The sequence below is a fragment of the Aulonocara stuartgranti genome, assembly GCF_965226115.1.
Source record: "Aulonocara stuartgranti genome assembly, chromosome: 9".
NCBI classification, from domain to species: Eukaryota; Metazoa; Chordata; class Actinopteri; order Cichliformes; family Cichlidae; genus Aulonocara; species Aulonocara stuartgranti.
The window spans coordinates 108,583-121,936 of record NC_138960.1 but is presented as its reverse complement, the minus strand read 5'-3'; positions in this window follow the sequence as shown (position 1 = coordinate 121,936).

Here is a 13,354-nt window from a genome sequence, read left to right as displayed (position 1 = left end):
CTGAGAGCCCGGATTTGAGCCTAGTGACAGTGGAGTTTAAGATAAAGCAATATAAGAACAAACACTCACCCTTGCAAACACCAAACTGTATCCATCACGGAGACGTTTTGTTCCAAGGTTGTGGACCCACCCGCTGACAAAAAAATTGTACGCCTCCAGACTCTTGAAAGCTTTCATTTGCTGCCTAGTGTAGTAAGAAGTCTGGAGGACCAAGTAGTTGGTGATATCCACAGCCTCGATAGTAGGCAAATCCTTTACTTCTGTGGTGTATTCGGACATTTTCAAAGAAATATATTTTTTAACTATCTGTTTATATCTCTCCCGAGAAATGGGGTCTAAAGTTGCACAATAGCTGCTCTCCTGACTCTCCACAGTGTCCTCCATGTTTACTTCCGCCCTCCACTCAAAAATCGCGCTGCCTCCGCACGTCATCAGAACCACGTGACCACAACCCAACTATTAACCAACTCTCGTCATTCTGCCGTGGTGTGATTTTTTTTTGTCGTTATTATGTATCGGGTTTATCTTTTTGTTGGGTTGCACCCCGGCTTCGGGCCGGTGTGTAACACAAGGCCACTACTTGTGCTACACCAGTGCTACACGGACACTGAGGGAGTTCTCTCACACACAGGTAAGTGAACATGTCTCGTTCCTCGCCCACTTAGAATAAGACACTGCGGAGACAGAGAGTGTAGTGGTAAAGAGAACGGCAGAGAGACGCTGAATTTAATCCTTTAAACCAGGGGGGTCCAAACTCTGGCCCGTGGGCCAACTGCGGCCCGCGGTCCTTTTTTAATTGGCCCGCAAGTAATTTTATAAATAGAATAACATATGGCCCGCACTTCAACTTTTGCTTGATTGTATTGCACTTCTTAGTTTTAACACCAGGGGAGCTACTGGTGATCAAGGCAGTTGCTCCACCAAAAAGGACAATCACAGAAGAAATTTACCCCAAGTTGCTAAACAGGTCAAACCCAAAGAAGCAAAAGGTGGTGAGTGCAGAAAATTTCAGACACGGTGGGAGAGTGAATATTTCTTCAAAGAATTCAAGTGTGTCTGTTTGATCTGCACTGAGACTGTGGCAGTTATGAAAGAGGATAATGTACGACGTCATTATGAAACCAAACATCAGGCCTGTGCATCCGACACTGGTGCTGAGCCAGAGCAGAAAGCAAAGGGTAGCTCTCCTGCAGGGTCAGCAACAGTATTTATTTCATGCTCAAAAGGTCCAGGAAAAGGCTCCGATAGCCGCTATGAGGTCGCCCAACTCATCACAAGACATGGCGAGCCTTTCTCAGATGGAGACCTCATAAAACACGGCCTCGTTAAAGTCACCGAAATAATGTGGAAACAGTGCAGGACTTCAACAACGTCAGCGTGTCCAGAAATCCAGTCGTGCGACGCACTGAAGACTCGTCGGCCAACATTAAACTGCACCTGTCTGATAAAGCTGTGCTTTTGATGTTTACTCCATCGCAGGTGATGAGAGCACCGACGCCACAGACGCCACACAGCTGCTATTTTTTTGCGGGGAGTGGACGAGAGCACGAGCGCTTTAAAAATCTATTCCACAGTACCCGTGTGTTAATGTGCAGGTACACGTGCTTCAAATATCAATAATGTGCATCAATTCTGTCACTACTCTGCTTTTGCGCACCGAGGGAACATGCATTCTCCAAAACCATGTGACTATCACACCTGTCAAACAGGAACTGAGCTTTTATATCAGGTACAAGAGGTTTGCAGAGCAGCTGATCGAAGAGGGAAACAAGGAAGCAGAGATGAGGAGAGAGGAGGCAAAAGAGGAGGTGCAGAGGAGAGTGAAGGTGGTGACGGAGGAGGTGCAGAGGAGAGTGAAGGTGGAGACGGAGGAGGTGCAGAGGAGAGTGAAGGTGGTGACAGGAGGTGCAGAGGAGAGTGAAGGTGGTGACAGGAGGTGCAGAGCAGAGTGAAGGTGGTGACAGGAGGTGCAGAGGAGAGTGAAGGTGGAGACGGAGGAGGTGCAGAGGAGAGTGAAGGTGGAGACGGAGGAGGTGCAGAGGAGAGCGAAGGTGGTGACGGAGGAGGTGCAGAGGAGAGTGAAGGTGGTGACAGGAGGTGCAGAGGAGAGTGAAGGTGGAGACAGGAGGTGCAGAGCTTGGGCAGGAGACAGGAGGAGGTGCAGAGGAGAGTGAAGGTGGTGGCAGGAGGTGCAGAGGAGAGTGAAGGTGGTGACAGGAGGTGCAGAGGAGAGTGAAGGTGGTGGCAGGAGGTGCAGAGCTTGGGCAGGAGACAGGAGGAGGTGCAGAGGAGAGTGAAGGTGGTGACAGGAGGTGCAGAGGAGAGTGAAGGTGGTGACAGGAGGTGCAGAGCTTGGGCAGGAGAGTGAAGGTGGTGCAGAGAATTGTGAAGTTACAATTCTTTTCTGAAAAAGCATTTTTATTTTTGTATAAAAATAAATGTTGATGTTGTGCTATGGGATTGTATGTTTCAATTTTACTTATAATGTGCCAAATCACTACAACAGGCGGCTCAAGGCGATGCCATCCAGAGTAAGGATCTTGTTAGCCACAGTGTTTCTAAGATTTTTACGCCCCGTTACAATAACCTCAGTTCTATCTGAACTTAGAAGCAGAAAATTAAAGCTCATTATGTGTCTAAGACATCCTGGCAGTTTAACCAATAAAAGCGGGTATCATATGCATAGCAGTGAAAATGTATGCTATGCTATGCCTTCTAAAGCGCATATGATGTAAACAAAACTGGTCTTTGCACAGAAGCCTGTGGAGCTTCATAATTAACCTCAGTGTGTGAAGAGGACTCTCCATTTAATAATAGCTGTAATAAATGTTATGGCCGACGGTGTTAAACGCTGCACTTGGGTCTAGCAGGGAAGATTTCAACTTTTCAATATGAATGAAGGCTGAAAACTGATTAGATTAATGTCTGATGATCTTTTCTGTGCTTCTTCAAGTTTGTAACACCAAACATATTAAAGGATGATGTAAGGCTCACAGGAAGAGTTTAATTAGACACACATTTACTATTTTTCTTTATACTCTTTCTTTCTTGACATGTTTAATATGATTACTATCAGAGGAGAAAATGACCCTTGTGTAGTTTAAAAACTTTTTATTTAATCAAACTGTAATGTTGTTGAACTCTGACGGAAGTGTCTTTTAATCTTGTCAACAAATCCTTAATCACCTAAATCTGCCATTTATCATCTAGTAAAATGTTCCCTCTGCTTCTGTTGCACATCTCCCCGGACACTCTCTGCTTCACCTGTCCTGTGCAGCTGGTCCAACCCCTGCCTGCCTCCTTAAACTGTGGTGTTTAAATCTCTTTACCTCTGTTGTGAACTTCACACAAAGTTTGTGGTAACAAAATCAAACTGACGAGGATCTCGTTTGGAAAAAAAACAAAACACACAGTCACGAGACAAAATAAAAACAGACTGCTCAAAGCAAAAGCAGAGCCCTCACAGCTGGTAGTACAAAACACAGCGACAACATGCGTATTAGATACCCTCAGTGCCAAAAGCATAAATATGAAAAAGGTGGGATCACCAAGAATATCCTAAAAATGGCATTGAGGTGGTTGTTACAGTGAAAAAACAAAAAGCAGCCAAATTTTCATCTGAAAATGTTGAATTTTAGTAAAAACAATGCTCTGTAGTTTGATACTGTCGTTACAGACAAAGCAGATGTTTAAAGCCTTTGGACGCACATTTGAAACGCACTCATTCTCCTTATCAGCTGGAAACATTAAAGCCGTAAAATGACTTTTTCAAACGGATAAAAACTATTGAACAGCAGCAATGTTGAGCCTGTTCCAAAATTTGAATGTACATGTGTTGAAGGTGCGGGTCTTGTTGAATTATTAAACATACTTTCTTTAATTTTTCGAGCCACAAAAACAACAACTTTTAATTTTCTTCTGCTTGAGTATCGGCCTCGGGTAGCTCTACTTATCATTGCTCAGTCAGTTGTCTGTTTGTGCTACTTTTTTTCAAGGAGCAGTGGATTATTGGTAAGGGTGACTTTATGTGTTTAGCTACTTAAGTGGAAGTACTGTGGATAGTTTTACCTTACATACATAGATCTACCAGTGCAGCTTCTGAGGTAACTGTTTACAAAATGTTATAATCTATCCACAAGTTCTTTGCAATTTTACATTGATAAACATTATCCTTAACACATTTGGCCCACATAAAGTACTATGGCCATCACACTGTCATTTAGAATTGTTTAAATAACTCGTGTCTTAAGTCCTTCCATCAAACAGAAAATAAAAAAAGTCGCATGGTTCACTTTATATTTCTAACATTTTGTGATATAAAGTCGTTCATAACAACCTGAAAGGTTGGGAGTTTAAAATGCAAACCGATGGAAGCAGAAGTAGAAGCCTATAATGTCACAGAGCACACGTTGTCTATTATTGTGTAGACATTTATAAATAAGAGCTTAATAAAGATGCTTAATTTCTTAAGAAATAAACAGGTGGAGTGATCTTTATCAAAAGTGGATGTTGCATCTGTGGCTAAACCCCTGTACCCAACAACTTTAAAAATCTAGTGTGTGTGAGTCTGTGTAAGTAAAGCTTGCCCTTCACACCCGCGTGTAACAAACCATTTGTTGGGGGTTGTGGATTTGACACCTCAGCATTGTGAAAGTGGGGAAACATGCTTCTGGCTGTGCATAAGATTTCTGCTTACAACTTAGAATCTCAGTTCTAAATGAAATTCAGATGTTTTTTAAGTATGGCTAATGTATTAATTGACTTCTAAGACACACACACACACACACACACACACACACACACACACGAACAACAACAACACCAACACAGAGAAGAAGAAGAGGGGGTCGTTTTACTACACATCATAAAAACGCAATCATTCATCTTCCAACTGTATCTTTCTGTTCTGGCTTTAGAATCATTGGTTGTTTACTGAGCCGTACTTTGGGAGTCATACGGTTGTGATACTGGGGAGAAAAGGGTAAGGTTTGATAGACTAAACCCTTACACACATAACTTGAAAAACCTAAAGAGTGTGTGAGACTGCTAGCTGTGTTGTTCAGCATTAAACTCATCTACAAATGTGTTAGTAAAGAGTGACTTGTACTTCTGTCCCATTAAGCAACGGTTTAACAAATTTCACTGCAAACTATAAAAGGAATCTGGATTTATATAGAACATAGTAGTGATGGATTAAGTGCAGGAAACACTAGTATAAGGTGTCTATTGAACAAATCTCCTTCAGCGTTCAAATGACCAAAGTGAGGCCTACAGGCGTTTCTCTCAGTTGGTTGTGTTCAGGGAAAAAGCAGCTAAATACACTGAGATTGCTCCACATTGTTAGTGAGTTAACTCTGGATATCTGTAGGTTTTGTCAAACTTGGAGTGAACAAAAGCAGAAAAACAGTAAAAGATGCAGACGGTGAAAGTCTGGTTTATTTCATGAACACAATGAAACATTTTACAGTCCACAGAGCAAAGTAGCATACATGATAAATAGATACACATAACATGAGAAGTAAAACTCGTCGTCTTACCACATGTTATATTCTGTAAACTTAAAATAAACCACAGAAATTAGAGTTTAGTGTTTTAAAGTCATTATTAAAAACATGAGTCAACATTACTGAAGTGACACTTTAACGATGCTTCATATCACAGTCTTTATGATGATAAAACATGTTCTCTCATTAGTAGTTGTCTGCGCTGTCACTTGTCATGAAAATGTCCTGAGCCTGGCTTCCTCTTCAATTATCATTGATCATTAATAGGACGCACAAAAGATTTGTTGCATTATCCCCATAAACAACACCCTTTTATAGAAATCATTGTGACACAGATATTTAGATTCTTGCTTCATAATGTGCACGAACTCAAAATCTTTAGTTTCATATTTATAAAGTATCGCAAAGAATACACTTATACCATTGTGTGAGCTACACTTCTTGTAAAAAACTGATTGGTAATGCGTTTGAGAAAAGCTCCTGCTGTGACCTTCCTTCTGTGAGGGCACACACACTCACACACACACACACACACACACACACACACACACACAGAGAGAGAGAGAGAGAGAGAGAGAGGGGGGAGATCATTAATACAAAGGATTGGAGCCGTTTTTGGATTTTCACTTGTTGGCTTTAATATGAACAGTCACATAAAATTCATTCCAGTTTTTTTTGCCTTTGCTTCAATTAAGATGTTTCTTTAAATCTACAACAGCTTCCAGCTTCCAGCTCAATGAGGATAAAACTGAGATCCTCCTTATTGGCACCAAATCCAACCTTTTGAAGGCAAACCATTTCTCACTCACCATCGATAACTCCACAGTTTTCCCTTCTCCTCAGGTTAAGAGCCTTGGTGTCATCCTAGACAGTTCACTTTCCTATAAATCTCACATCAATAATTTCACCCGTTCTGCCTACTTCCATCTACGTAACATTAACAGATTGCTTCCTTCTCTTTCCACCCAGTCTACGTCCATTCTTGTACACAGTCTTGTTACCTCCCGTATCGACTACTGCAATTCTCTTCTGCATGGTCTCCCCCAAAAATCCCTCCATAAGCTTCAACTGGTTCAGAACTCTGCTGCTCGCATTATCACCAGAACCCCTCCTACCAGCACATCACCTGTTCTTCAGGAACTTCACTGGCTCCCTGTGAAATTCCGGATAATTTTCAAACTTTTTCTGCTCACCTTCAAGGCCTCGCTCCTTCTTACCTTTCTGACCTGTTAACCACCACTTGTTCTGCCCGTTCACTTCGATCTTCTTCTTCTGTCCAGCTTACTGTACCTTCCTTCCGCCTCACCACCATGGGAAGCAGAGCTTTCAGCTGCTCTGCTCCCAGGCTGTGGAATTCTCTGCCCCCTGAAATAAGAAATATTGGTTCTCTCCCACAGTTTAAATCCCAACTCAAAACTCATCTGTTCAAATCTGCATACTCACTGTGAATCCACTGTTTGTTCATTTTATCTTGTGCTTTTATTTTATTGTTCTTATTCTGCCATTGTTTTACTAAGTGTTTTATCCTATTGTAAAGTGTCCTTGGGTGACTTGAAAGGCGCTCATAAATAAAATTTATTATTATTTTCAAAAAAAGTTTACTGACATAGTAAGGAAGTAGCTAGGGACCTCAGTGAGTATGAGCAACAATAGCTTAGGGACAGTTTCTACAATAAAGAGGATTTCATCATCTGCTGTTCGTCAAAAAGTGCCGTATTAAAAACAATTCAGCAGCCCCTCAGAGTGCGGATACAAACTGTTTTCAGCTGTAGAGGTAGAGGTACGCTTCATGTACTTATCAACATACAGTTTAGCGGAGTGGATTAGAGTGCATTGGTGCTTGGGCCTCTTTTATTTAGCACGGTTATACCATTGTGAATTTAGCTATATAAATATGCTCAAGAGTCTATCATATGTTTGACATGCAACTAAAAATTCGAAAATATATATTTTTTAAATCAGTAACTTTGCAAATTTAGAGGAAATGTTTTCGGACAACATAAGTGTCACATTTTAAACAGGGTTTGAATAATCAGCACTGACATACAGACATTTATGCCCTGGGTATAACAGACATGCTTACCTTGTGAAAGGCCCTCGGATTTCTTGGAGCAGAGAAACACTCTGTATTGTTGCTTTTCTCTATTGTATAAGCAGCGCCCGACTGCCAGAAACGCTCTGTGCGGGTAGCAAAGTCGGCTCCAACGCACATTCAGGTGAAAAAATAAAAAGTTAAAACGATATACCTTGCGGCAGTTGTGAAGTGCTGAGGAAAATACTGTGTGTCTGATGGGGTGTTTTTATATAGGTGGGGCTACTTTCAGTTGACCTCTGAGATGTAGAGATAAAAGAGCACGATGTAAGGAAGAAAGGTGGAAAGCCTTTGGAGACTCTGTTGGACAAGGTTTCTGTTGGCCTCTGACATGATAAGATAAGATAATGGAATTAACTGTTTGTTTGTAATTAAAAATGTGGAATGTATGGAACTACAGTTGAGATGGGTGCTGGGATACTCTTGATAAGGGAGCCTCTTTTGTTGCTTCATACCTTTTTACAGACTGTTGGGAGCCTAACTGCACCCCCTCTGTCTAACGGTGTGTTCACACCGAACGCGATGGGCGCGAGAAAAAAGCCCCAAACGCCCCTAATTTGATGCGTGCACATTCGCACCTCTACGCGTGTCCAAGAAAAATCCATCGCGCCCCAAAATATCATATTTTGACGCGTGTGAACCGGAAATGTGGGAGGGATGTGGGAGGAAGTTGTGCCAGACCGGTATCTTTGCAAGATGGCAGCTGTCGAGCTAGCGCTTGAAGAGAGAGTCTCCTTTCTCTATGTACTGTGGAGAGCAGAGCAGCGGCGTAAAAGACGTCCTCGCTGTACCTGAGTCCATCATGTCCTCCAGAGGCGTGAGCAGTTTGGTGAGTTTCACCACTTGCTCCAGGAGCTGCGCCTGGATGACGGCCGATTCCAGCGCTATCACCGTCTCTCACTCGGCCAGTTTGAGGACCTGCTGTCCCGCGTCGGTCCCAGAATCGCCCGCCTAGACACCAACTACAGACGCTCAATCCCACCTGCAGAGCGCCTGTCCATCTGCCTGAGGTTAGTAAAAGTGTTTAATACGGTAGTCCTTTATTGATACCTGTGCTAATATATGCTAAACCATCCATCTATACACTGCTAACATGGATGTGCTATGCTAACAGTGAATGCTCTCGGTGTTCACTGGTAAGGAGACGACTGTTTATAATATTTCTAGTGATACTCAGAAGCTCTCATTGAGTCCCGATTTAATTCGATTTATGCTGTTATCAGTGTTTGAATGATAGCATGGCTGTGGTGTCACATCAATGTATGCGCTCGGTGTTTGCTGATATCAAACTGTAGCATTAGGACCACTGAGTTAACCTTTGTAGTGATACTCACTCCTTTTTATTTAGACCTGGTTTAATTCTGGGATAGTTGAATATTTGTATATAATCCCTGCAGCTGTCAGACTCTATAACAGGGGTCACCAGCCTTTATTAAAACAGAGTTAGATACAACTGAACAGTTTGGTTCATCTTTAGTTACATGGTTCTATCTTGATAAGCTGTCTTATCACAGATTAATTTTTCAAAAATATTAATGATTTAAGCAAGGAAAGGGCTACATGTCAATATACAACTCTTTATGTATTAATGTCTTACTTCATTCCTACCTGATTGACATGTTTAGGAATTATGAGTGCAGGGCTCTAGACTAACTTTTTGCCATGGGCATACCGGTACGCCTAACTTTAAAAAGTTAGGCGTACCGGCACAAAAGTTAGGCGCACACAAATTTTATAATAATTGATATAATATAATGTGTTTTTCTGGATACACTGTGCTTTTTCAGCATTCAAAGATTGATGACACTGTGTCAGAGCACTGGCTATGAATTTCAGAAGGATCAGGCCTTAACTTAACAGAAAAGTGAGCAATAGTTCTTTTCCTATTACAGCTACATCCACTTCTGTCGTGCCTAGGCTGCTCATAGGGCTGGGTATCATCACTGATTTCTATAATCCATTCGATTCTGGTTTTCAAAGTCCTGATTCGATTCAACTTAGCCTCAGACAGTCAGAAATATTATAATTCTGATCATTTATCAGTACTGACTTCATCAGAATTGTGAACATCACAGCAGATGCCTTTGTGTGAAAGTAACTGAGAATAAAACACAGAAAAACATGAAGGAGATTTTCCTGGTCTGGCTTTTTATAGCAGATAACCTTAAAAATATTCTACAATGTTCTGCATATAAAGTTTAAATTTCTTCAGTATTGAACAACAGAAAAAATAGGCTTTCTTGTCTGAGGTCATTTAAGTGAAAAAAAGAAAAAGACAGCAGCCACAGCGCTGTAAACAACGGTAGACTGGTGGGTAATAAGCGAATGAATAACACAGAAAACAGAGATTGGAGACGGGAAACTGTTCTTGAAGTACAGAGAGAGAGAGAGAGAGAGCTAGCTGTGCATGAAGTGTGATTTTAATAGTCGTGGAAGAAAACAGCAAAATTCAGCTCGGTGAATTTTGGTTGGAGAGACAAAACCTGCAGCTCAGAATCAGCGCAAAAAGACGTAATCACAGCACGGACCGGACGCATCGGATTCGCTAAGCTCCGACAGCGTCTGCGGGCCGTCGGGTGAGAAAGCCGAGAAAGACGAAGCTGATTCTGATGCGTCGGGTCTGTGTTTGCGTCTTTGTGTGGAGTCCGTGTACCTGCTCTCATTTGCTGTTTGGTTGTTGTTGAAATGGTTTTGTGAGCTTTAATCTGAGAATCTGGCGTTTCTGGCAAAACACAGTTATATTTAAAAGTCGATTCAGGATTTAATGAATTGATATCGCTTTATTCAAGCTACTCACCTCCCACTTCCACCTGCACTTTCAACTGGACCACGGCCAATCAGAGAGGTCCCGCCCCTTACTATCTCTGATTGGTTTAGTCCACGATAGGGGCAAAATGTGTGTCTGTTGTTGACCACAGAGAAGGTTGCAGATTTTTTTTTTTTCTTTTGCTACCCGAACAGTTGGTCGCACAGGTGCAACCAATTTTTTTTTTTTAGTCGCACCACTGAAAAATTTGGTCGCATTTGCGACCAAATTGGTCGCACTCTAGAGCCCTGGAGTGATTGGCTCACTGTAGTGGCAAAAGTTGCTACCAATCAAATTATGATATGTTAAAGTTAAAACAAACCAACTGTTTTAGATATGATCTAATATACATTTTGTAATTATCCTTGTAATTACAAAATGTTTTATGTAAGATTTAAGTTTTGTGATTTAAATCTGACATCACAAAAGCGTTTTGGAATTTGAATAATGTATTTTGTAACTGCAGTACACATAATACTGATTTTGAACAATTTTGTCCAGGTTCCTTGTCACCGGGGACTCCTTCAGGACCATCGCGTTCAGTTTCTGAGCCAGATCACCCCCCAGGCAGCGGCGGCCATCTGGGACTGTCTAGTGGAGACTTCATGGCTGTGCCTTCACCTGGAGACTGGCGGTCCATCACAGAGGGATCCCAGGAGCGCTGGAACTTCCCTCTGTGCTGTGCAGCTCTGGATGGGAAGCACGTCCAGACAAAGGCACCCCATATATCATATAGGAGACACACACATTGATATACACTAAATATTTATTTCATTTCTTTTTTGTGGTGCCCAAATTTATGCACCTGCCTGATTTTGTTTAAAAAATTATTGCACACTTTTTGTAAATCCAGTAAACTTCTTTTCACTTCTCAAGTATCACTGCGTGTCTCTCCTGTATGATATATTTAACTGACATTTTTTATTGTAACAACCAACGATTTATACAGGAAAATGATGTCTATTAACCAGAGGCGGAGCCAGACATTTGAAACACCCGGGGCTTAGCCCTAAAGGGTAGTATGCATGTGGGATTATTATTTTAGAAATGACTGAAAGACTGAAAGATTAATTGGCTCTGTTTTGAGTTTTGTTCAAAAAAGAATGACTTCATATAGGAAAAAAATATATCACATATGCAGGACACCTTAAACTAGTTTTTTAATTAAGCAGCAAGGCAGAACAAAATCGGGGTTGTATCAAGACACAGGGACTAAACCTCAATTCAACCAGACCCAGAACTGATCCAGAATTAAAACAGGACTACAAGAGTTCAAAATCAGGACTACTGAGGACTTAACCAAGACAGAACCAGAATCAGAACTAGATGATAGTAGCACTAAAAATCATCATAGACCTGCACTACACTTATTTTTTAATTCTACCAAAGTCCAATATTTAGATTGAGAAAAGTTTATATAATTATTCAGCCTTGTTGTGCAAACAAGCCTGCAAAACTTAATAAATGTAGAATTTGAAAAATAGCAAACCTAAAAAGAAACACTAGGTACGAGATACATGAGGACCTATGATACGGTGATACTTTTGGCAAACAACCATGTGACTAACATGTGTGTCTCACCTGCTCTTGTTCATCTCTGTTCCTCTCTCTCCCTCTTTGTGCTGACAATCATCAAATATACAGGTGAAACCAGATATTTAAACACTCTTCAGATAAAAACACTTTTTTAATTGTAACATCAAATCAGACTAAATGTTTATTTTTTAGATAAATATAAAAACATATTTGTTAACTTTAAGAGTAAAGAGAGAAACTGTCTGTATTTCTTAATTGTAAATGGCACCAAATTGTATTCAAACTGAGCCACACTTATGGAGCTCCACAGTTCTGTTCCTGGTGTTTTGGTTGACATCTCCTGATGTTCCCATGTCACAGAAACAGGCTCTGTGTTTTGCCTTATATGCATCCACAGCTGTGCCACCAATTTACTCACATGGACTCTACTAACCTATCAGAAGCTTCTTCAGCTCAGAATGGAATCGTCTGCAGTTTTCTTATTAATTAACAATAAACTTAGTGTATATGTACTCCTAAATTTGATGAAAGTGATAAAAATAGAAGCTCTGTCTCTCTTTATTCTGACATTTAACTAATTCAAAAGATATTTCAATATTTATTTATCTAAAACAAAACAAGTTTACTCTAAATTGATGTTGTACAGTAAAAATGTTTTATGTTTTCTCCCTAAAGTGTAAATATCTGGTTACAAATGTGAATATCCTGCTGTGTACTGAAATCCCTCTTGTTTTGCATAGAAATATACTGAACAACATACAAAGCATAATATATAAAATAACATTTACCTGAGTTTTTTCTTTGAAAGAAGCCTCTAATGTCCATTCTTATATTTCAGTACATAACTGAAACCGATTTAGTCGGGGAGGGTAAGAACTGAAAATATGAAATAAACACACGTAAGCTAAGACTCTCTAAAGAAACAGCATTGTTGTTGTTCGGCTTTTCATTTCGCCATTTGTTGATTCACTCGAAGAGCAAGTAACGTAATATTGGTCAAGTGATCAGTTTGATATCAATCTTTGGTGATGCACGGTCATATTTACATTATTTGTACAGTACGAATGATTTGCTTTGGTACCTGCTCAAACTTCAGCTCTCCTTAGTATGGCTGGCTCCGTTTCTCCAACAGCGCACTCGCAGGCAGCAGCTGCCCCGCCCCCTCGCTCAGTCGCTTAGTGCCTGAGCTCGGATCATACCAATATCAGGGGGGATTCACGCACAGTCGTAAACTCCCACAGTGTGCACTATGTGCTTCGAATATTGTGTGTACTTTTTGTTTTATACAGTTGTCAGCCAGGCATCTAACTATGAAAAAATTACACTCCAAAAGACCCCGGGCTTCTGACAAAACAACCCGGGCTTAAGCCCAGTAAGCCACCCCCACGCTCCGCCCCTGCTATTAATAAGGTTGCC